Below are 23,432 nucleotides of genomic sequence, written 5' to 3' on the forward strand. Positions count from 1 at the left end.
AGGAGTAATAGCATTTATGTTAGAAAACCATGTGGGTACTGCATATTTTTCCTTATAATATTTCTCCCAAATTGCAGCAGAAATCGTTGAGACTTGGCTCTTGTCAAGTTTGGAAGCATCCGATCGCAAGATTGCCCACGTTGATCTCCGATCGTTACGACATAATGATTGGATTATCTGTTGATTAATCAAATTATGTTTGTGGCTTTTGATATTTTTACATTTGTTACGATAAGTGGTACAGATTGAAGTTTTCATCTGAGTGTATTCGTCCACCGTGCAAATGTGTTTTTTTTTTTCTTTTTATTAAGCTACGTAAATCAGCATTTTTTTTCCGTTTTGCTACTATAATATCTGAGCATCTCTTAGATGAGATTTTTGTATTCGCATTACTGTTTGCACTATGTGTTCGAGCCAGTAGTTGCATTAGCGTCTGCACATAGTTTACTAGATCTTTGTAGTTTAATTGCAACATTCCATGACTGTCCAGCGAGTCGTCAAGCCATTTATCCATATGGGCATTGACCCTATCGCATAAGCGATTAGTCCATCTTATAGAGAGTTGTGGTCTATCGCTTTCCAATAGTCCCTGTTTCGGATCCTGAGCCAGTTTGGTCATATTTATAAATAAAGTGAGTGAAATTAACATATGATCTCCGAGTCCAGGGTCAGTTATAAGAGTGTCTGAACTACAGTTTAACAGATTTGCAGAAATAGCATAATAGTCTATCCTGGATCTGAATTTGCCTCTCTTCCAAGTATAGTCAAGCCGTGTGTTTTGGAAAGAAACAAATGTTATATCCCAAGATTCCAAGTACAGATTCCACTTTTCTCCCCTTCCATATGCTGTTTGGGATGGTTCGTTAGCTGAAGTGTGACCCGATTTCATCTGACATTCAGCGTTAAAGTCACCACCAATAATTATCCTACATGCCATGTATTTGATCAGTACTTTGTCTAAGAGCTTGTCCAAGTGATCAAATGCGTTATTAATGTTAACAATGTTTGGGTTATGGTATAGGGAAACACATAAAAAAAAGTCCTCCGGAGAGGATTGAAAAGATATAACAGCAGCTATATACAAAGGTGATTCATACACTTCCTGAATATGAAAGTTTAGTTGAGTATTAATACAGATAGCAGTACCACCATATGGACGACCACTGGGACCTCGTTCAGCCTTTTTTTGCAGTACTAAAAAACCAGACAGTGAGATATTATGTAATGCCATAGTTTCTTGACATAGCAATATATCACAGTTTGTGTCATTGGATTTGTTGTTAAACCAAGAAAAGAGGTTAGAAAAACCACATGAGTTCCATGAAATTATAGTAAATCTGTAAGGCTTAGTGCTTGGGAATGTTGTCCATTGCAGGATTTAGTGAGATAGCCAGTGAGGTTAGCCAGGACCAGTCCTTGCTAGCATTGAATAGGGCAACCAGTTGGCTAATTACTTCCGGATGAATACCGCCCTGATCTTTGAGGGGTGTTTCGTTCCTAGGGGGTGGAGAGGGTTCTCTCAAGGGTGTTTCAATAAACACTATTGCCTCATCAAGGATTTCGAATGGTGTAAGTTGGAGTCCAATCATGGTGAGTTCAGTCCTATGTTGCCAAATCAGATTTGAGATAATGGTGGATTGTACCTTACATACCATCCTAAAGTTTTGGATTTGGGGCAAAGTGATCCATTCTATATCATCGGACTGCAGCGTCCTAAAAGCTGGAATTTGTTTGAATATTTTCAGCAAGGCAGTACGATTTAGACGCTTATTTCCATATGTGTTAGGATCAGTTTCCCATCCAAGAATGGTAGGTGTCAATGTGTTGGTATCGGTCCTATGTTTTAGGGTGTCTATACCGTCAGAAGGTAGCTCTCCCACCATTGGACATTCCTTTTGCGAGACATTGTGTATGTTTGTCCGCACATGCTCCTCAGAATTTAACTCCCTTCCCATGGAATGAATAGGATGAAAGTGAGCATTTTTTTCCTCTAGTTCTGTACCTTGTGTTTCTGGTAAACTGTGGGTGGAAGAAAGATGTGGTAATTTATTGCCTGCCAATGCTACTTTGGTCGGAATGGGCTTAAAAAAGGCTGATAATTGTGTTTGAGCAGTATTTATTGGCTTGAATTGGGGCACAGGAGGTCCACAAAGAGTACTTCCTTTTGATTCTTTGCGATTACACACGTCTTTTCTTCCCTTATTGCTTATAAATGGCGTGCCCATCTCTCTGCTTTTAGGGGGGGACTGTAATGCTTCCTTTAGTGTGTCTGTGGAGGCATGTTTGGGAGTACCTAAGTCATTTGCTGAAGGTTGTTTGACTTCATGAATAGGAATGACACTTTGTACTGTACTATTATTTTTATTTTGGTTAATATCATTTTTCTTTTTTGTGTTTATTTTTGGAATAGGGAGTTTCTCCGCAGACAACAGAGATTGCCTTCCTTCCTTTCGCTTTAGGGCTCTAAGAAATAGGCGCTTTTCTTTTCTTGAGGTAAAGAATTTACCAGCACTAGCTGAGTCACCCATCTTAGCCTTGCTTTTTCCATTTGGGTCCATTTGGTCAGTGTCAGACTCCATGAAAAGGTTAGTCAGGGCCGAAGGGCTATCTGGATGACAGATTGACTCTACCTCTAAGTTCTTTAGCATTTCATTTTCCTCCATTGCACTTTCAGCCGGATTAGTTTGAACAAAAAAGAGTAATTGTTCTATTTTTTCAGAATTCTTGTTTACCATTTGACATAGCTGGGCGTGAGTGAGGATGTGACACTGCGTCGTCGCCTGAGAATTGGCAACAGTTTGGGCAAAGGATTGCGGAAATAAATATTTATGCAACCGAGTTGGGGGCATGGTGGCTCCAACTTCCCCTTGTTCGTTCATTTCGGTTTGTGTAGCTGTGTTTTCTGTTTCTACCTTTGATGTGGAATCAGTTTTTACAGATGATTGTGCAATATTACTAGGATATGTACCCTCATTTCGGAGAGATTCAGCAAAAATGTATCCCTCTAATTTGTTAAGTTTGAATAATATTTGATTCAGCGATGACTTGCAATCCCTGAGCTCATAATGAGTGTAGTCGTGACCCTTGTCCAGTAAATTCAGTATGCGTGTTAGAACTGGATATGAGGCCTCTAAGGATTGCAGGTCATCTGAGGGATCCAGTAGGTCAAAACCTAAAGGAGGTATATCAGGCTTCAAGGTAGGAGAAGAGGATGCTGCTGCAGCCATTTGAGCTGATTTTGAAAACAACAGAGGTAGCTCCATAAGGGGTTCGATTTTGGTTGCGGGATTACTAGACCTCACAGTGGAGGGGATGAAATTAGAGGTGTCCAAAGAGACCTTTTCTCTGCAATCAGGTGAACATCAGCTCTTTTATGGCTCTGTACGTTAACCGGCGTGGAAGGACCAACGGACAGGCGGACCCGTTTTTCAAGGGCCGCAAGAACTGCCGGGGCCAGAATGGAATTGTCAGATGGTGAGATGTTCCCTACATTATTCGAGTCCTCCCCCATGCTTGTTGGTTCATCCATTCGCATACTCATGAAACTCTTCCTAGAAGAGTGCAAATAACCTGGACCACCCTCTCCAGTGTCATTTGATAATTTCGACATAACTGGCGCTTCTACGTCCCCCATGCAGTGTGATCGTGCATGTGCAAATGCCACTTCGTGGCAAGTTGTGTCATTAACCACTTCGAGTGGTCGAGCAGATGGATTAGTTACTGCGACCTGGTTTTGGTCCATAATAGTCGTCTCAACAATTGATACCAAATTGGATTATTGTTGCAGTCTTCTGACAGGTATCAGTAAAACAGAAATTAGTCGAATCCAAGTGATACAGAACGGGGCAATGAGAGTCGTAATGGGCCTCTCTAGACGCGATCATGTTTCGGAAGCCAGAAGAGCTCTTCACTGGCTGCCTGAGGAGGCGCAAATTCGTTTCTGCCTCCTACTGATCACTTTCAAATGCACACTGGGTATTATGCCATCCTACTATTTCATTACCAACAAGATTGCTTGCAGAGCCCTTAGATCAAACAACCTCAAACTTCTAGCTATTCCCAGATGTAGATCAAAGAAGACTGAGAGGGGGGCATTCTCAGTGGCAGCACCATCGGCCTGGAATGGCCTTCCGCTGCATCTCAGACTTGAAACCAATCTTGAGCCTTTCAAAAAAAGGATGAAAACATGGCTGTTTGCTTAACCTCCACCATTTCTTGATTTCTCCCTATGTCCTTTAGGCATCTGTCGCTGCTTTTCTTGTTGCTCTTTTTGTGTTTGTTGAGCGCCTTCATGCCTCAGTGTCCATTTCGCGCTATACAAATTAATAAAAGCAAAGTAAAGTACAAAGGCCATCAGGCAGTGTGGCTGGTCAGAAGAAGGACGCATACACTTATGGACATGGTTCAAAATATTTTTTATTAAAGTAAAATAAGGCCTAGCTTTCCCTATCTCTATGGGAGATCCCTGCCTATTTTCTAACTAAGGTGCTCCGCCGTCAGTCGTGAATGCCCAAAAGGAACGACGTCTGCTGCCCAGAAATGAACTTATCTGACCCTACCAATATATCAACTAACTTATAAGAGGAGAATGACTCCCTACTCCTGAAGGTACTTCTTTTTTTTTTAAAGGTGTTTTTATTCACATTTTCAGAAACATTAACATTGGGACTTTTAACATTGTCCCTCTCCCCCCCTTCCCACTGGCTGCTATGTTGTTATGTTTCCCTTTTTTCACCCTTAAAGTCTTTGGCCCTCATTACGACCCTGGCGGAAAGTAACTGACCTGACCGCCATAGCGTAAATAGCGTTTCCGCCATTGCACGACGGAGTAAAGTGCGGCTAATTCTGACCCATCGGGCACGAGCACTAGGCCATGGCGGAAGTGCAAAGTCCGCGATGGCGGAAATGTCCCCAAAACGCCCCTCACCGCCGTCGTACGGCGCCCTAGGTGCAATTCCGCCACCAATCATAGCGGTCACCGTAATGAGCGGTAATCGCAAAATACGGTGACCGTAAATATACGGAAACGGAAGCAAAAACATGGGGCCGGAATGGGAAACAGCACGCCGTACACCTATAAAAGCAGAATCCCAACACAACCATTAAAAATCCTACCCTGAGACACATCCCAACCCGTTAGCCACCCTAGTGCAAACAATCAAAATGGGAAAAGTTGCGAAAAAAGCGTGCGACCGCAAGCGGCAGGTCCACTTCTCCCATGAGGAGCTCACCGTACTCACAGAGACCCTCCAGGAGAATGCTGCCGTCGTCTTCTCGACGCAAATGACCAGGACGGCACTTGCGAACAAGAAGGCCACATGGGCCCTGGTGGCACAGCGTGTAAGTGCGGTGGGGACCGCACCCCGCAACCCACAGCAATGCAGAAAGCGATGGGACGACTTGCGGATACGCGTACGGAGCATACTATCAGCCAACCGTAACATTGCCACAGCTACCGGGGGAGGATCGGAATCACCCATCAAGTTGACCCCCTGGGAAGAAATCTGTGCCTCCACCATTGGAATGGAGAGTATAGAGGGAGTCGGAGGGATGGAGAAAGGAGTGCAGACATCCGAAGAATCAGGTAGGTGGGCCAAATAAAACAATGCTAAATCCACAATGTCCAATCATGTGAAGTACCATGTGTCCACATAGTGCAACAGAAACACATGTCCAGGAGAACGTCCACATACATTGGCCTGATAGCGCACTTCAAAAGTCACATTAAATACATAAATAATTCAAAATCCTAAAAACACCCTCTACACGTGCAGCATGCACACGCTAACTGCAGGCTGCAAAACAACTGCATCCTCAATCCACACAAAAATGAAACCACCTCCAAGGCCCTGACCCAAATCACCCTCAGGTACCACCCCAATGCATGTGATACATTGCCATTCCAATTTCCACAGACCCATAAATAACGCTCGCCCTCCTTTACTTCACCACAGGGTCCGATTCAAACGACGAGCTTCAGAACACCCCTACCAGCACACCTGCAAAGAGGGCCAAGACCAACGGGCAAAGACCCTCCACCTCAGCTGCATGGATCAAGACACGGCAGCAGCACAAATCAAGTGGCAGCACACAGGAGGGGACTTCGACAGGCACCCCAGCAGCCAGCATGCCCACAACAGCAGCACCACAGGTCCCCCCAATGGATGCCACAGAAGGCACTGCTTCTGGTGGCAGCAGCACCATAGGTGACACTGCATTAATGGCAGCATGCTCCGACACAGAAAACGGTGCTGTCGATGTAGGATCCATCCATGACCTGTCTCAATCCCCCTGTTTGTTTCATCCCGTACACCATGAGGATACCACGCAGGGGCACCCACAAGACGACGACTGGCCATCCCCCACAAGCCCTGTGGCAAGGCAACATGAGGTGATCAGCCCCTCTGTGACACCACCGCAAATGGGCATGGCCCAGCAGAGGCAACAGTCCCTCGACCAGGTGATCGTGCAACAGCAGCAACTGGCCACGCTCCTCAAGGAGCATGCTGATGAATGTGGGGGTACTAAGGCAGCCATAGAAACATCTACTGAGACACTTAGGGCAGAAATGGAGAGAAGTACAGAGACACTAAGGGCACAAATGGAGAGAAGCACCGAGAGCCTGAGGGTACAAATGGAGAGAAGCACCGAGAGCCTGAGGGGGGAACTGCATGCGACGTCCAAAGACGTATGTGCTGAACTTGCCGCTGTGCGCCGTGTGCTCACTGAGCTCTCACAAACCCTTAGGGACATGCATGGACGTGAGCAGGCAGAGACATCATCCGTTGCAAGTTCCGTCCATGGCAGCCCCCAACGTAGATCTGGGAGGAACCTGCGCTCCACAGGCAGGGGTGCCCCTGATACCTGGAGAGGGGGCTTGCAATAGCGTCTGCCCACTGACAATGAGCATCTTTGGACACTGGTGTTCGGGGGGGAGGTAGGAGGGTGGAGGGGGTGTGTTGGGCTTTCTTGGGTGGCGGGTCGATGGGGTGTGTAACATAATTTCACATATGCAATAAACATTTCACAATCATCCAATGAGATGTGTGGACATTGATCTTTGTGTACGAGGCCTTTATAGGCGTACAGTCCATATTGTGCATGTTCCAGACACACACAGTGCCACAAGTCCCGTGTCCATGTATCAGCCACCAGGCGTGAGTGCTAGAAGCATGAATCTATGATATTCTGATGAATTTCATGGGCCTCCTGTGCCTCGCGGACTCCTTGAGGTGCTGCCACATCCCCACCCTCATCATGACCATCTTCAGGTGCTTGCAGTTCTGCGTCAGGGGGCATGGGCACATTTCTACGTACGCACATGTTGTGTAGCATGACACATGCCATGACCATCTTTGCAACCTTCTCATGGCGGTACAGGAGTGCCCCGACAGACCTGCTGAGGCAGCGGAAACTAGCCTTCAGTAGGCCGAATGCCTGTTCTATGACTACACGGGTACGTGAGTGGGCATGGTTGTAGTCCTCCTCATGCTGGTTCTGTGGGTTCCGGAGTGGTGTAAGGAGCCATCTCTTCAGTGGATACCCGGCATCACCTGTATGTGGACAATAAAGGATGTTTGTGGAATGACATTGCTACGTACGCATCCCCCCCCCCCTTCCTGCCAGGTCATTGCCGCATCACATACCCCACATTATCATGCATGAAATGAGACTCACCGAGTAGGCAGGATCTGTTCCCTGCGTGTCGCTCCATGTAGCGTGGTATTGTAGAGTTCCTCAAGACCATAGAATCATGGGTTGATCCAGGAAATCGGGCACAACAATGTGTAATGATCCTGTTGGAGTCACACACCATTTGTACATTAAGAGAATGATATTGTTTTCGGTTGCGGTACTGGACCTCCATGGCATGTGGGACAACCAATTCCACATGGGTGCAGTCGATGGCACCAATGCAACCTGGTATGCCGGCAAGTGCATGGAATCCCACTTTTGTGTTTGTAATCTCATGCTCCGAGCGTGGTAAAGAGATGTAGTCGTCTGCGTGCTTCAGGAGGGCATCGAGCACTTGCAATAGTGTCCGTGACAACAGTGGCTGTGAAATGCCATGCAACTGTCCGACTGTGTGCTGGTAGGTGCCTGTGGCCAGGAAGTGGAGTACAGACACCACCTTCAGTAGGGGTGGGATGGCGGTTGGGGTATCTATCATGCTGACAAGGTCAGCGTGTGTCATGTCCACAATGGCGGTTATGGTGTCCCGGTCCAAACGGTAGAGGGTGTGGATCTGCTCATCAGTGAGGTTGAACGGATGAGCTCGGAGGTGTGGGATTGCGGGCTGCCTGCGTGGTGGTAGTGGCTGTGCTGGTGGGCCTTGCTGGCCCTGCCTTGCCCTCCTCCTCCTGCGTCTCCTCTGTGCGGCCGGTTGTTGTAGTAGTTGGTGTTCGTCTTCTTCTTGAAGTTGGAGTACTTGCAGTGCTATCAGGTCCCCCAGGGCCAACATCGCTAGTCCTGCCGGTAGCATTTTGGAGTGGGTGTGGTTGTGGGAGGGGGTTGGGTGTGCAATTTATGTGTTTTCAGGCTGTATAGCCTCCACCTGTGGTGATTCATTCCACCTGTGCAAGCTGCAATCCCCTTTGGGCGAGCACGTCCCGCACAGAACGCTGCAATTTGACGCATGGCATCTTGCTATTACAATCATGTATTTAATCCCGATGGCAGTGAAATATTGGTTTATATGTTCATTCTGCTATGGTCCCATTGTTTCACATACTATCTTTGCAGTCGCGAACAAACTTGTGAAGGGTCAGTGGAATGTAGTACTCGGTTAACGGTGGACCCTCATGCAGCACTGTACCGAGGTTCACCGACGGGCGGGGCGTCCCATTTGTGAGTGAAGCCAGTTGCCATTTTCACACACTGCCGCACTACATGGATGAATTTGTGATTTCAAGCGGTCACAGATGCCTTCTCGACGTGATGTTGCAAATGAGGAATTCGAAGGACAGCGCTTTCGGTTTTCAGCTAGCGGCGAGGAGACGCCCACAGGTCTGACTGCAAATATAACGTTCTATTGTTTAATGTCCTTCGGACAGGGGCCATGGCGAGAATGCAATGATTGATATGAATAGTATGGGATGCGCAATAGCGTAGTGGACGATAAGGCAGGACGTTCCCAAATACATGTTACTTCACAACACTGGAATTCCGGGCTGGAGCACAGTGGATTTTGCAGACTGCATTACGCACAGACTCAATGGAAATTTCACATGTTATGTGAGTAAATAATCAGGCGTTTTCATACCGGGATGAGGGAATGATGTATGGATGCATGGACAGATGATTTAATTGAGAGTTTGCCATGTACATGGCTTTTTGGTATCTATCCACTTCCCCTGCGCTATGTGATGCAGAGCTGCCATAGTGGGACCATCGTCTATCTGCCCTTGTTGAACCCTCCCTGTCTCGACGCGCCTTCAAACACTTGTGTCTATGCACGTTACTAATCCCATCTAATGGATTCTGTTTCAACAGACGCATGCACACGAAGACTTGTTTGTAATAGTGTTTTCACCTCGATTAATATAGTTATGATTCGCAAGTGATTTTTGGGGGGGAATAATCCTTTTGAGTGGCCTAGCATGCATATGGCTGTAGATTTAGTGTGATCATTGAAGTGAGTAATTCAAATGAGGTTCTGATGCCCATACTATTCTTTTTCATTTCATTTGGGTGACAGGTATCTCCTCCCCTTTTGCCGCTGCCATCTGTATGCCACTCCTGCAGATGGCTTTTACTCCCGACACCTGCTGCTTCGAGTTAATCAGTGGAGCGCCATTACGATCTTATGGGACGATCGCCAATGGGCCACATGCCCTTACGCAGTACTAGTGGCTAGGAGCAACATATCGACCTTTCAGCTGGACTAGTGCCTACCTAATGGGACGGCCCTGCGGTTCTACGCGCTTCATGTTGCCTTTTTGAACGTGAATGTAGCCCCTGTGTACCATGAAGGAACAGGGCGTCACACAAGAAGAAGCTGGTCATTTATTGCGGATGCAGCCCACAATAATGAAATATATTTTGGAGTTCATGACCTAATAGCTGTATGGGCTTGTTGATTTTGTTGTGCATTAAATTTTTATTCTGATATTGACCGTGTAGCGTTATTCTTTGCAGGTAATGTAGCATATTCCTATTTGTGGAGCGATGTATTGTGAGAAGATCTGCATTGGGTTCCGGCTTCTGAGTATAGTTGCGTGGTACTGTACTGGCCGCGTTTGCCTATGAAGCCCATTGAGGTCAGGGATAGGGGCTGCCATTATGACTGTTTTGATGTTGTCATGCTCAGGGGCGGGGGATTAGCTTTTGTGTAACAGATGCCGGTCAGCCAGGTGGATTGGTGGAATGATGTGATTATCAGAATATGGCTGGTCACAGGTGCCTGTGTTTGCGTGCGTTTCTTGGAGGGAGACTGAGGTCATGTCCATTGGAATAGCTTCTGTATTCGTGCCATCTGTGCCCTGCAGCTCCCATTGGCCCCTCTTGAGATGAGCCTGGCTGCTCAGTCACTCTGCCAACTTGTGTGGTACATGCTTATGCTGATGGTTGGTTTGTTTACTGGCAAGAGTACAGGGCTGGTGCAGTCTCCCTCAGGATACTGCTTTGAATATTGCCTTACACTGGTGTCAAGCGATGGGGGCCTGTTGTTGTTTTGTCTCATATTTCAGTTCATATTGCTGTACTTGTACCTTCACATGCCTGTGCTGCATCAGTACGGCAATGGTGACATGCCAAATATGGATGGCCACTCACAAGGCACTTGGAGCCCCTACATTCATTTGTTCGTTGGCATGCATGGGTGACTTGTACATTTCACTGGTTGCTTTGTGTGACTTCATTGCACCTACGAGGAGTTGTGCAATGTGGGCAGGGAGTGTTGTACAGGCACTCAGTAGGGCCATTTACGGTTGGTTCGCGATGCCGTAATTCTCACCATGGCGGAATGGTACTTTCCGCCATGCTTGATGGCGTTAGGTAAATGTCCGCTAGGGTCAGAATTCGCGTACCGTTGCGCCATGGTGGTAATTACGGTTTTGCATGGCGCGCATGCACGTACTTGGTGCAGTTAGCGTTGGCGTTCACTATGGTGTCGCTAATGGCATCGTACTTTACGGTGACGGGTCATAATCGCACCGAGCGCTATTCGATGGCGGTATTGCATTTCCGCCATCGTTTTTCGATTTCCGCCAGGGGCGTAATGAGGGCCTTTGTCTCAACCAGTGAACATGTCCAATATTTGTATTCTATATGGAAACCATTTTAACATATAGTCACTCTGCAAATATTCTATTACGATTACCCAGTCTGTTATAAATTCTTGGTGTGCCCCTTGTATATTATACGTGATTTTCTCCATTGCTACAAAAGACCATACCCTCTGTAGCCATTCTAAATTGGATGGGGGTGTTTTCTGTTTCCATTATTGAGCAATTGCTAACCATACTGCTGTTAGGAGTCCCATAAAGTTCCTCTTTTGCATTTTAGTCATTGTCCTGTCTTTTGGGTCCCACATGCCGCACATCCAAACCTCTTCCCCTAAATCCTCTGCTCCCTTAAACATTTCCTACATTTGTGACCTTACCTCAGTCTAGAAGTCTTGAATTGCAGGGCAGTCCCACCATATGTGTCTCCAGTTACCCACCTCGTCACATCCTCTCCAGTATTTGTTTTGGGTCGTGTGAAACATTCTGTGATGTCTTTCCGGGGTGTAGTGCCATTGTATCATTATTTTCATCCACACCTCTCTTGTCTGTATCGCCCGTGTCCATTTGGGGATTATTTGCCAGACATATGTCCATTGTTCTCTCGTTATCTCTTTTCCTAATGTTGTTTCCCATTTCTTCATGTAAAGCCACTTCGTTTCATCTGTCTGTGTATTTATGAATCTGTACATTGTTGAGACGAATTTCTTATTCCCTGGTTGCCTCATGATGTATGTCTCAAATGGCGTTAGGGTTCTTGTTGCCGCCTGTGTTATTCTTGGGTTTGAGAGCCAATGATGAAGTTGTTCGTATTTAAATCCCAGCAGGTCCCAGCATTCTGTATAGGTCCTGATTTGTTGATCTTCGAACATGTCTCCCACTTTCGTACGATTTGCTTCTATCCATTTCTGGAATGCTCCTTTCTCTGTGCCCGGATGGAATTCAGGGTTATCGAATATAGGCATAAATGGGGCCGGGTCTATGGTCAGCGCTTCTTTCTTGGCTGCTTTGTTCCATACTTCTAAGGTTGCGCTCATGATCTCACTAATCCAAACGTTTTGGTGTCTATTTTCAGGGGCTATCCAGAGTAGCTGGCGCATATTTGTCCTTGCCACTGCCTTGTCCTGTGCTTCCCAAAGTTTGTCTGATGCGTTAGGGATCCATTCCTTCAGCACCCATAGCTGCGCTGTCTCATAGTATTTCCGGAAGTGAGGGAGTGCCATTCCTCCCGCTGCCTTTTGTGCCTTTTGTGAGTACCAGGTTTGAGAGTCTCTGAGTTTTGTTCTGCCATATATATTTGGTAATTAATTTGGTGATTGTTTTGAAGAATGATGTTGGAATTAGAATAGGGAGGGCTTGGAAGTAATATAGCAGTCTGGGTAGGGTGGTCATTTTGATGACCGTCATTCTGCCCCACCATGTTATTGAGAGTGGGTTCCACCTTTCCAGATCTCTTTTTACTTGATATATTAGTTTTGGGTAGTTCTCTGAGTATAGGCCTTTTGTCGTGTTAGTCATGGTTACGCCGAGGTATTTTACCCCCTTCTCTGCTATACGTAAATGCAGTTCTTCCGCTCGCCTGTGAATCTCTAGGACCATCAACATCAATTTTTGCCTGTTGATCTTCAATCCCGATATGGTGCCGTATTTATCTATTTCTGGTAGGAGAGGGGGCAATGTTTTTACCGGATCGGCCATAGCCACCCTTATGTTGTCCGCATATGTCGCTGTTTTATGTGAGATCCCTCCCATATTGATGCCTGTGATGTCGGGTGCTGCTCTAATTTTCGCCAGTAGGGATTCCAGGAAGATTGCGTATTGTAGCGTGGAGAGGGGGCATCCCTGTTTTGTGCCTCTTTCTATTCTGAATTTGTCTGTAAGGTCTCCGTTCACTGCTATCCTGGCCGTAGGTGAGTTATAGTTGGCCCGTATCATTTTTATGTAATTCTCTCCCATGCCCATTTTCTCCAGGACTGAGAACAACATCGTCCATTCCACTCGGTCAAATGCCTTTTCCGCGTCTATCACCAGGATGGCTGCCAGGATGTTGGTGAGTCCCACCTTCCCGATTAAATGTGCAATTCGTCTGATGTTATCGTGTGTAGTTCTGTTGGAGATGAACCCCGATTGGTCCTAATGTATCAGTTTAGTGAGCAGTGGTGAGAGTCTGTTGGCCATAATTTTTGTGTATAATTTGGCATCTAGGTTTATTAGCACAATGGGGCGATATGAGCTCGGGTTTTCCGGATCCTTTCCTTTCTTGTGAAATACCAATATGTTTGCTTCGTTCATGGACGTTGCAATGTTGGCTGTGTCTTTGAAAGTATTATAGAGATCTGAAAGGATTGGAGATAGGGAGCCGCATATGTTTTGTAAAAGATAGCAGTGTATCCATCCGGTCCCGGAGCTTTGTTTTTCAGTAATTCTTTGATTATCCTCATTACTTCCTCTGTTGTTATTGCTTCATCTAATACTTGTTTCTCTTCTGGTGTTATGGTTGTGAGTGTTGTTTCTCTCAGGTAGGCTGACTGTTCTTCCTCGTTCGGTTTGTACGATGTATATAGTTTTTGGTAGTAGTCACTGAAGATTTCTTTTATGTCTTTCAATTTTGTTTTGATCCAATCATATTTGTCTTTTAATGCTTTTACCGTTTGGTTCTGTTGTTTGCCTTTTAATTGTCTTGCCAGGTGTCTGTCCGCTTTGTTTGCTTTCATTGCATACCAGTGTTTTAGATGTAGGAGCTGATTTTCTGTTCTTTTTGTTCTGATGGCTTCTAGTTGACTCTGCAAATGTCGGTAGGTTCTCTTTAATTGTAGTGAGTGGTTATTTTGCATTTCCTCTCTTATCTTTTCTAAGGTATTTTCTAGTTCACCTTCCCATTTCCGGGATTGCTTATCCTTTTGTCTTTTGAGTACGATCATCTGTCCCCTCATTACTGCTTTGAATGCTTCCCATGTCGTGGTTTTCGTCACTTCTGGTGTGTTATTTTGTTCAAAATATTCTGTTATTCTCTCTCTGATTGCTTCCCGCATGACTGGGTCTTGTATAACCCCTCTTGGTAGCGTCCATCTCTATAGGCTTGATTGTTTGCGTAGTTTGGGGAGTGTGATCCACAGGGGAGCATAATCTGATAGTGATATAGTGCCCTTCTCCATGTCCTGGATCTCCCCTAGTAGGCCAAACGAGGCCCAGATGTAATCAATTCTGGAGCTTGTACCATGCACATAAGATTGATATGTGAATCCCGGGGTGGAACCTCTGTGTCCCCGCCACACATCTTCCAGAGCCAATTTGTTCATACATTGTTTAAGCAATTGTGTCGGGGTCCCCTGTTGTGAGAGTTTGTGATTTGAGCGATCTTTGTTTGGATTTCATGCCAGCTTGAAATCTCCCGTTAGTATTATTTCCCCTTCTGTGAAGTTTTCTAACTTGTTCAGAATGTCCTTGATGAATCCGTCCTGGCCTGTATTTGGGGCATATATCGTTGCGTGCGTCAGTGGGCGATTTTCGATCTGGATTTTTGCAAATAGGTACCGTCCTTGTTTATCTGATTGGGTGTCTCTAATTTGTACGTTGAGTGAGTTAGCAAATGCGATCATGACCCCCTTTTTCTTTTCTGCATCATTTGCCTGTAAGATCTGATTATATCCTTTTAGGCATGTTTGTCCTTTTCCCTTCTTCTGTATATGTTTCCCTTGAAGCGTTATTATATCAAACTTCTCTTTATGTAGATAATGTTCTATCTTTTTCCTTTTAACTGGGGAGTTCATCCCTCTGACATTATATGTTAAAATCTTCAGCCCCATTTTCTCCTTTGTATGTTTGGTTTCCCTAATATCCCCTGTCTCTGCCGGGTCGGTTTGCTTCGATGTCCATAGGTGCCGGTGGTTCCCCGTTTCCCCTCTTGTAACTGTCCCGCAACTTCCCGTCCCCTTCCCCCTCCCCTTTAACTTGTTCCCTGCTATGGTTGCTCGGGTGTGTGGCCTTCGCTCCATGCCCTCTAAACTATCAGGTATAACTTTTTTCGTGGGGGGTCCTAAACCCCACTGTGAGTCCTTGTGGGTTCTGAGATGTCCCCCGGCTCTGCCATGTTTATATTGCGGTCTTGGGTCCTTTCTTTTGTTTCTCTCAATATGTGCTGCCTCCATTCTTAGTGTTACTGCGTTTCCCCTATTTGTTGGTGGGGTATTAGTTTACTTCAGGGTTTTGTGTTTGGCGCCTATGTTAGGCAGAAACCCACTTGGTAGCAGTCCGTACCACACAGATTCACTTAGTAGCTGTGGCTGAGCAGTCAGACTTCCCTCAAGAAGAGTTAGGCAATATGTAGAGTATACACAATAGGTACAGAGATACAGTAGCACAAGCAAACACTGACCAGAGCTTTGGTGTAAAAGTATATAATTATTTATTTAAAGACACACTTGTGATTTACACTAGCAAAAAGAGGTAAGTAAATTCAGCACACAGTCACTATCATATATATACAACCCTATTCACTTATTAGACAAGTCTTAGTGAGAAACACCACTTATTTTCATACAGAGGTGAGCGCTTAACATAAGATGACACTCTAATAAGTTATAAAGAAAGGGAGGGAAAAAGGCAGAGTTAAGGAAGCACACAAGTTTCAATACTTTTAAAAGAACCACAGTAAGGCAGGATAGGCAGAGTTCTACTGGAGAGCAAGGAAGTCAGTTGCAAGGCCCACTCTTGGAGAGAGCAAGCAGAAGGGGTCCAGGTTCACACAGTGGGTTTATGCCCAAAGAGTCTTGTAGATAGTTTGCACAAAAAGGATGAAATTGAAGTCAGGAAAAGTTAGCTAGGTTGTCCCAGGCTAGCCCAGGTTGGAAAGTTGAGGCTTTACTGTCACCCCGAACGATCTGTCGCAAGGGAATCCAGGTGGGACACAGTACCTTAAGTGTGAAGGAAGCTCCAGCGGGGGCAGTTGTTCCTGGCAGCAGGTGCAAGTCGGTGTTTCGTCCAGAGGAAGAGGAGGTCTCGCCGTGGAGGAAAGATGAAGGTCGTTGCACTGCCAGGGAAGAAACCAGCCGCGAAGTTCTTCGGTTAAAAGGTATTACCCTTCTCTTCGCGGTAGTGGTAAACCGTGGTATTCCAGTTGCCGGGGTGCTTGGCACAGGCAAGGCGGACACGAGATGCTCCAGGAAGGTGAAAAGAAGGCAAAACTGGTTATCCCCACCAGTCAAAGGAAGAAGACTCTCCGGACTGGAGATCTCCTCTGTCGTCAGGAAAAGTGGTGAGACGGTTCAGCAGGGCTCCACCGGTGGTGTCGTTGTTGCAGGTCGGCTCAGCTTCTCCCTCCTCGGATTCTTAGGTCCTGTGGCGACTTCTGAAGTTCCAGTCCCCAAAGCCCTGCTTTTATGCAGCACACCCCCATTCACTCAGCCTAGCTGTCAATCAAACATGCTAAGTGGTGAGCCGGCCGGCTCACCACTTGGGCCAATCACAGAAGAGTGCGACTTGAGTTACCAAGGTAACTCAGTCCAGGGTGCCTAAACCCCCTTCCACACTCCCTGTGGTACCCAGACAGAGTGGCACCACTTTTGGAGGCTTCTGTGGAGAAGCCCGCCAAAAAGTGGAACAAAGGGCTCGACTTGGGTTGGAGTCACAGAAGAGAACACAAACGCCATTTTAGAATCTAGTTCTGGCAAAAAATACCAACCGGTGAATTAATATTAAATAAATATACCGGCGGTATGTTCGAGGCTATAAGAATTAAATAATTAAAGTTGGTAGCCTCGAACAATGGGAAAATCCCATAGAGATATATTCGCGGTCGAATATACAAAGTAGTATCCACTGTCACCAGCCAAAACTCAATCAGAGGGGACGGAGACGTACCCCCTCGAACAACAGACCCCGGGGCAATCGAATTGCCCCGACCAGTACGTCCACAATATGATGGTTTGCACTGGTTTCTGTTCATAATTTGGGACTAGTAAAGCCAATGGTGACTTTACATGCCCTGGGAGACAGTAGTCAGTCCCAGAGTATGGAGTCTATGTTGGGGGGTCGCTACGACACCCCTGGGTTACGGCACGGAGGGTGCTGTGTAACCCACATCGAAAACACATGAGACCCTATGGAGTAAAAGACCCCATAGCCCATAAAACACATTGAAAGATAAAGGAACACCTCAAATCATGTCTAAGAGTGGGAGTAAAAAGAATCTCACTCTTAGCAGGAGAAAAAATAAACCCCAAAAATCCAGCAAAGCTGCTGGGGACTCACTAGGTTTGGGAAATTAGCCTTTACAGAGAATTCTCCCTAACACCCTAGATCTTTGGTTCTCAGTCTGCCAACCTTGTTGGGCTTGTCGACCTCGGTTGTTTTCTCTGCTTTCCGATGGTTCCTTCTCCTGATCCTGACATTTCATTATCCGGGTGCCCTCCTCGTAGGTAGTGATGCGATATTGCTTCCCCTCCCACGTGAAGAGGAGTCCAAATGGGAAGGTCCATTTGTATCGCACTTGCTTTTCAGTTAGGCGTCTTGTTATCTGTACCATCTCTCTGCGTTTTCGGAGTGTGGATTGGGCTAAGTCTTGAAAGAGGAGGATTTCTTCCCCGTTCATTCTAATGTGGTCTATAGTTCTGACTTTCCTCAATATTTGTTCTTTTTGGGTATATTGCTTCATTGCTACCAGGATGTCTCTGGGACGGGTTCCTGGTTCTCCCATTCTGCGTGGGCCCACTCTGTGAATTCTGGCTATCTGTATCTCCTCCCCTCTGCCATCTGTGAGTATGTCTTGAAACACCTGCTGTACTGCCATCCAGATGTCTTTGTCTTCAACCGTTTCTGCCATATTTTGTATTCTTATGTTTGACCTTCTGGATCGATTTTCTAAATCCTCGCATTGGGTTTCTAGTTCTTGGGACAGTCTGGCCAATCGTTCTTGGGCTTCCGAGTATTGAAGCATTTCTTCGTCTTGATTCTGGACAGTTTTCTCTAAGATGTCCGTTCTCTCCTCCAGGTTTCCTATGTCCGTTTTCATTTCTTGGATCGCCTGTTTCATTTCCCCTTTTATGTTTTCAAATTGCACTTTCATGGTGGAGATGAATTGGTCCTGGAGCTCTTTGAACCACATTTTCATATCATCCTTTGTGGCCATTTCTGTCCGTTCCGTCTGATCTAGTGGGAATTTTTCCTTGGATTTTTGCGTGCTCGTTTTGCCAGTCGCCCCTGAGTCTGTTTGTTAGGGAGAATTCTCCCTAACACTCACCCCCCCTCCCCCCCAGACTAAGGGACAGGAGGATTTAATCCACTCCTGGATTAATCTCATACCTCTGGTCGATGACATACATCCTAGAGAGACAATCAGCATTTTGATGGTGACACCCTGACCTGTGCTCAATGGTGAAATCAAACCTTTGAAGGCAGATTGACCATCTCAATAGTTTTGGATTTTCCCCCTTCATTTGCATCAACAATCTCAAGGGTTGGTGGTCAGTCTGAATGACAAAAGTAGAACCATACAAGTATGGCCTAAACTTCTTCAGAGCCCACGCAATGGCAAAACACCCTCTTTCAATTGTTGCCCACCTTGTCTCAGGATCCTTCAGCTTTCTACTGATGAAGCAAATGGGGTGCTCCCTACCTTTCCCATCCAGTTGGCTAAGGACTGCACATATACCTACATTTGAAGCATCTGTCTGTACAATGAAAGTTTGGTGGTAGTCAGGAGCTCTCCGTACTGGAGCTTGGCAAAGAGCTTTCTTCAGGTTTTCAAAGGCCTGATTGCACTCCTCATCCATCTGACCTTCTTAGGGAATTTTGGAGAGGAGATCACATTCAGCGGAGAAGCTATGGTCCTAGTTCTCAATGAAATTCCTGTAGTACCCAGTGAGGCCTAAGAAGGCTCTCACCTGGGTTTGAGTAGTAGGTGTTGTCCAATTTTGCACAGCTTCAATCTTACTGAGCAGAGGCCTTATTTCTCCACCTCCTACCTCATGCCCAAGGTAGACCACTTTACTCTGTCCAATCTGGCATTTACTTGCCTTTATGGTCAGATTGGCCTTCTCAAGAGCCTGCAAAACATGTCCTAGGTGGTTAACATGCTCTTCCTAGGAGTGGCTGAACACTGCATTGTCATCCAAGTATGCCATGCAGAAGTCCTCCATCCCAGCCAGAACCTGATTTACCATCTTTTGGAATGTAGCAGGTGCATTTTTCAGTCCAAAAGGCATAACCTTAAAATGGTATAAGCCAACTGGGGTAGAAAATGCAGTTTTCTCCTTGGCATGGTCTGTCAGGGCTATTTGCCAATAGCCTGACATCAGATCAAATGTGCTGAGGAACTTGGCTGAACCAAGTCTATCCACCAACTCATCTGTCCTTGGCAAAGGGTGGGCATCAGTCTTAGTGACTGCATTAAGAGCTCTATAGTCCACACAGAATCTCAATTCTTTGGATCCTGCCTTTGGTACTAACACAACTGGGCTAGACCATGGACTAGTAGAGGGCTCTATTACCCCGAGGTCAAGCATCTTGCTGACCTCCCCTTTGATGTGGGCTCTTACATTCTCTGACATTCTGTATCCTCTGCTTTTGACTGGCAGACATTCACCAGTGAGTATATCATGCTGTCCCCAAGGGGTCAAGCCCGGTGAAAGTGAGAATAGGAAGGAAAACTGATTTAACATAGATTTGCACTCCTCTTGTTGCTCAGGTGTCAGATTTGAAGCGAGGTTAACTCCTCCAATCTTTTCATCCAAGGGTAAGCCTCTGAGGAGATCAGGGACAGCTTCACACTCTTCTTCCTCTTCTGATGAAGCTAGAAGCAAGGCTCCTAGTTCAGGCCTGGAGACATACGCCTTTAGTCTGTTGGTGTGGAAGACTCTGGGAGCCTCCTTGTGATTGCCCAAGTCCACCAGATAGTTCACCTCTCCAAGTTTACCCACAATCTTGAAGGGCCCCATCCATTTGTCTTGCAAGGCCCTCTGCCTTGTTGGAATCATAACTAGAACTAGCTGGTCTGGAGTGAACTCAACCATGTTAGCCTTTTGATCATGCCAATGCTTGACCAAAGCTTGTCCAGCTTTCAGGTTATCACTAGCTTCTGCCATCATGTGTGACATTCTCTTCCGGAGACCTATCACATAGTCAGTCACTCTGACTGGCTTGGGGGAAGGAGCACTCTCCACCCCCTCCTTAATCAGGACCAATGGACCTCTGACTGGATGGCCATAAAGAAGTTCAAAGGGAGAATAACCTACTCCCTCCTGAGGGACTTCTCTATAAGCAAAGAGAAGGCATGGCAGTAGAAGGTCCCACTTTTTCTTAAGAGGTTCTTCTAAAGCACCTATCATGCTCTTCATGGTTCTGTTGAACCTTTCTACCAACCCATTTGTCTGAGGGTGGTATGCGGTTGAGAACTTGTAAGTAACCACAGGTTTTCCACATGGCCTTCATGTAGTGGGACATAAAATTTGACCCCTTGTCAGAGATTACTTCCTTAGGAACCAAAACCCTGGTAAAAATACCAAGGAGGGCCTTAGCCACAGCCTGAGCTGTAACAGTCCTCATAGGAATTGCCTCAGGGTATCTAGTAGCATGGTCTACTACAACAAGGATAAACCTGTTGCCTGAAGAGGTTGGAGGATCAAGGGGACCAACAATGTCAATCCGTACCCTCTCAAATGGGACTCTTACTACTGGAAGAGGCACTAAAGGTGCCACATTCTTGGAACCAACCTTACCAGATGTTTGGCAGGTGTGGCAGCTCTTGCAAAACCTATCTACCTCAGCCCCCATTTTTGGCCAATAAAAGTTGAGTGAGAGCCTTTCCTTTGTCTTCTTGAAACTCAAGTGACCAGCCAAAGGAATCTCATGGGCTAGTTGCAAGAACTGTTGTCTGTTTTCTTGAGGCATTACAAGTCGCTTGTAGTCTCCAGGTGCAGACTCAGTCGGTTCACTGTAGAAGAGGCCATCTTTCCAGTGCAACCTATACTTCCCAGGCTCTTGCCCATCAGCCTGAGAAGCTGCCTGGTGGCGAAGACTTTCCAGAGTTGGACATTCTCTTTGTCCCTTACTGAAGTCTGCCCTGTTGGGTCCACCTTCTGCCAGTAAAGACTGCAGCTCAGGATGGTCAACAGGATCCAGATCTCCAATAAGTTCTTGGCCTTCTACTAGCTCTTCTTCAGAGTCTAGTTCAACCACACAGGGTTGTACCTCCCTCTCAGCCTCAGCTGGAGGTGGAGTTACAGGTGTACATTTGGACAACCTAGGGGAAGTCCTTGTTGGAAGCACTGGAGTGCTTGCTGCTGGCTTCTTCTTAGAAGTCTTGGGTTGCCCCGTTGCTTCTATTTGTTTAGAGACTGCAGTAAGTAGCTCCAGTGGAGAAGGAGTGATATCTTTCTTCATCATCTCCAGAGAAGAACCTCTCATGGTTTTCTCTCTTGCAGGTCTGGTTAGCTCCTGTAGCCTTTTACTAGGAGGTCTGGGTGTGTGTGACACTACTCCAAGAGTTTTCAGGTCATTACCCAACAGAACCCTTCCTGGTACCTCACATTGTACACTGACAGGTATCTTCACAGTCATATCATTGCACTGGATGAGAACTGGTAATTGGGGAAGCATCTGCACAGGCCCTCCAGCTATCTTGGTGAGACGTTTGGGTGCCTTAGCCACATCCTCTGCCTTGAAAAATGATTCATCCACCACAGTTATGCTGGCCCCAGTGTCCCTAATGGCAGGAGTCTCCTGACCATTCATCTGGACACTGTCCTTATAATACTCTTTAGTATTTATCGGGGATAGAATTATACACATCTAAATTCTGTTTTTCCCACAACCCCAGGGACAATAAAGAAACACTGGCTGAGACTACAATGGGATCATCTGCCAGTAGTAGAAAGTTTCCACTGGCCATTTGTACTTCCTCCTCTGGAGCGAAGGTGTCATGATGCCTACCCCCGGGGAACCAGAGCAGGTCCAGCAACCCCGGAAGCAGGCATCAAGTTATTTTGAGCAAGCCCAAAAACCCCTGCTAGGGGCTGTTTGGGTGCGATCCTGGCGCCTATGGCGCCAGGCTCATAGAGTTGAGCTTACCTGATGCAGACCATGCTGCAGAGCTCCAAATGAGGCTTGGAAGGGACTATTTTACCTAGGGACTATTTTTTACTCGGGGGGGCCGAATACTTACCTGGGACTACTTTGGAGGCTATTTAAACCACGCCTGAAGAGCAGCACACGCTTCGCGTTATTCTGCATCCAGCAGCGTAACGCTCACCGTGTCTGCAAGCCTGCATCCAGTCTTCTGCCACGCCCGCCTCGAGTCTGCAGCTCCTAGAAAAGGGGAGAAACAGAAGGAGAAGAGGTTAGAATAAGAGCAAAACCTTTGATCCTTACCTGAATTCTGGATTCACCGCGCCTTCGAGCTGGAAGAAAGAAGCATTTTACGCACGCCGCCTCGCCTGCTCCAGCGCCGCGCTGAACTCACCAGCCTTCGCAGCATCCTCACGATCCACCGCATCGTTCTGCACGTTCCCGCCACACTCTGGCACCTAAGGGGAAACACAAGAACAGCAAAGGTGAGCCAAGGGAATAAACAGAGGCAATAGTAACTACCCCCATAGACTTACCTGATTAACGCCGGGGGTACTATTCCTCTTCACGGGTCGGCACAGTCTCCATTGCATCCTCGCCGTACCCCGGCCCCTAAGGGGAACAAAAGGACAACAAGGTGAGACGAAGGGACAAACAAGGGGAACTCTTCTCACCACAATAGACTTACCTAATTTTACCGCCGGAGGCATTATTCCCTGAACTTCATATTTTCTCTCCACACCTGAATGAGGGTACAAGCCACAGGTTACATTCTGGCCTTATTTTATTGAACTGTGTAGGAAAGGCCAAATCCTTACCTGAACTTCGTCAGCTACCACGAGGAACTGTTCGCTGGGGTCAAGCTGCAAACTGCAAGGAATCGGACAAGAGTGAAAGTCAGACATGTGAACTCTTACAAACTACATACTTTTCGGAGTCAATATTCTTCTGGAACTCACCACTTCCTTTGAGCCAGTGAAGCAACTGGTTATCAACGCGCCCCTGCGCTCAATGCAGGATGGAGAGCTCATCTTTTCAAACCATCAGGTGAGACTATAAGAGGGGACATCAAAGGTGATCTGTGGGGAGAACAGCGGGGGTGGGGGGATTTACGCTCAACCCCACGGGTGGTTAATTCCCTTTCTCCAT

Source organism: Ambystoma mexicanum, chromosome 8 (genome assembly GCF_040938575.1).
Source record: "Ambystoma mexicanum isolate Mex_15411 chromosome 8, UKY_AmexF1_1, whole genome shotgun sequence".
Taxonomy (NCBI): Eukaryota; Metazoa; Chordata; class Amphibia; order Caudata; family Ambystomatidae; genus Ambystoma; species Ambystoma mexicanum.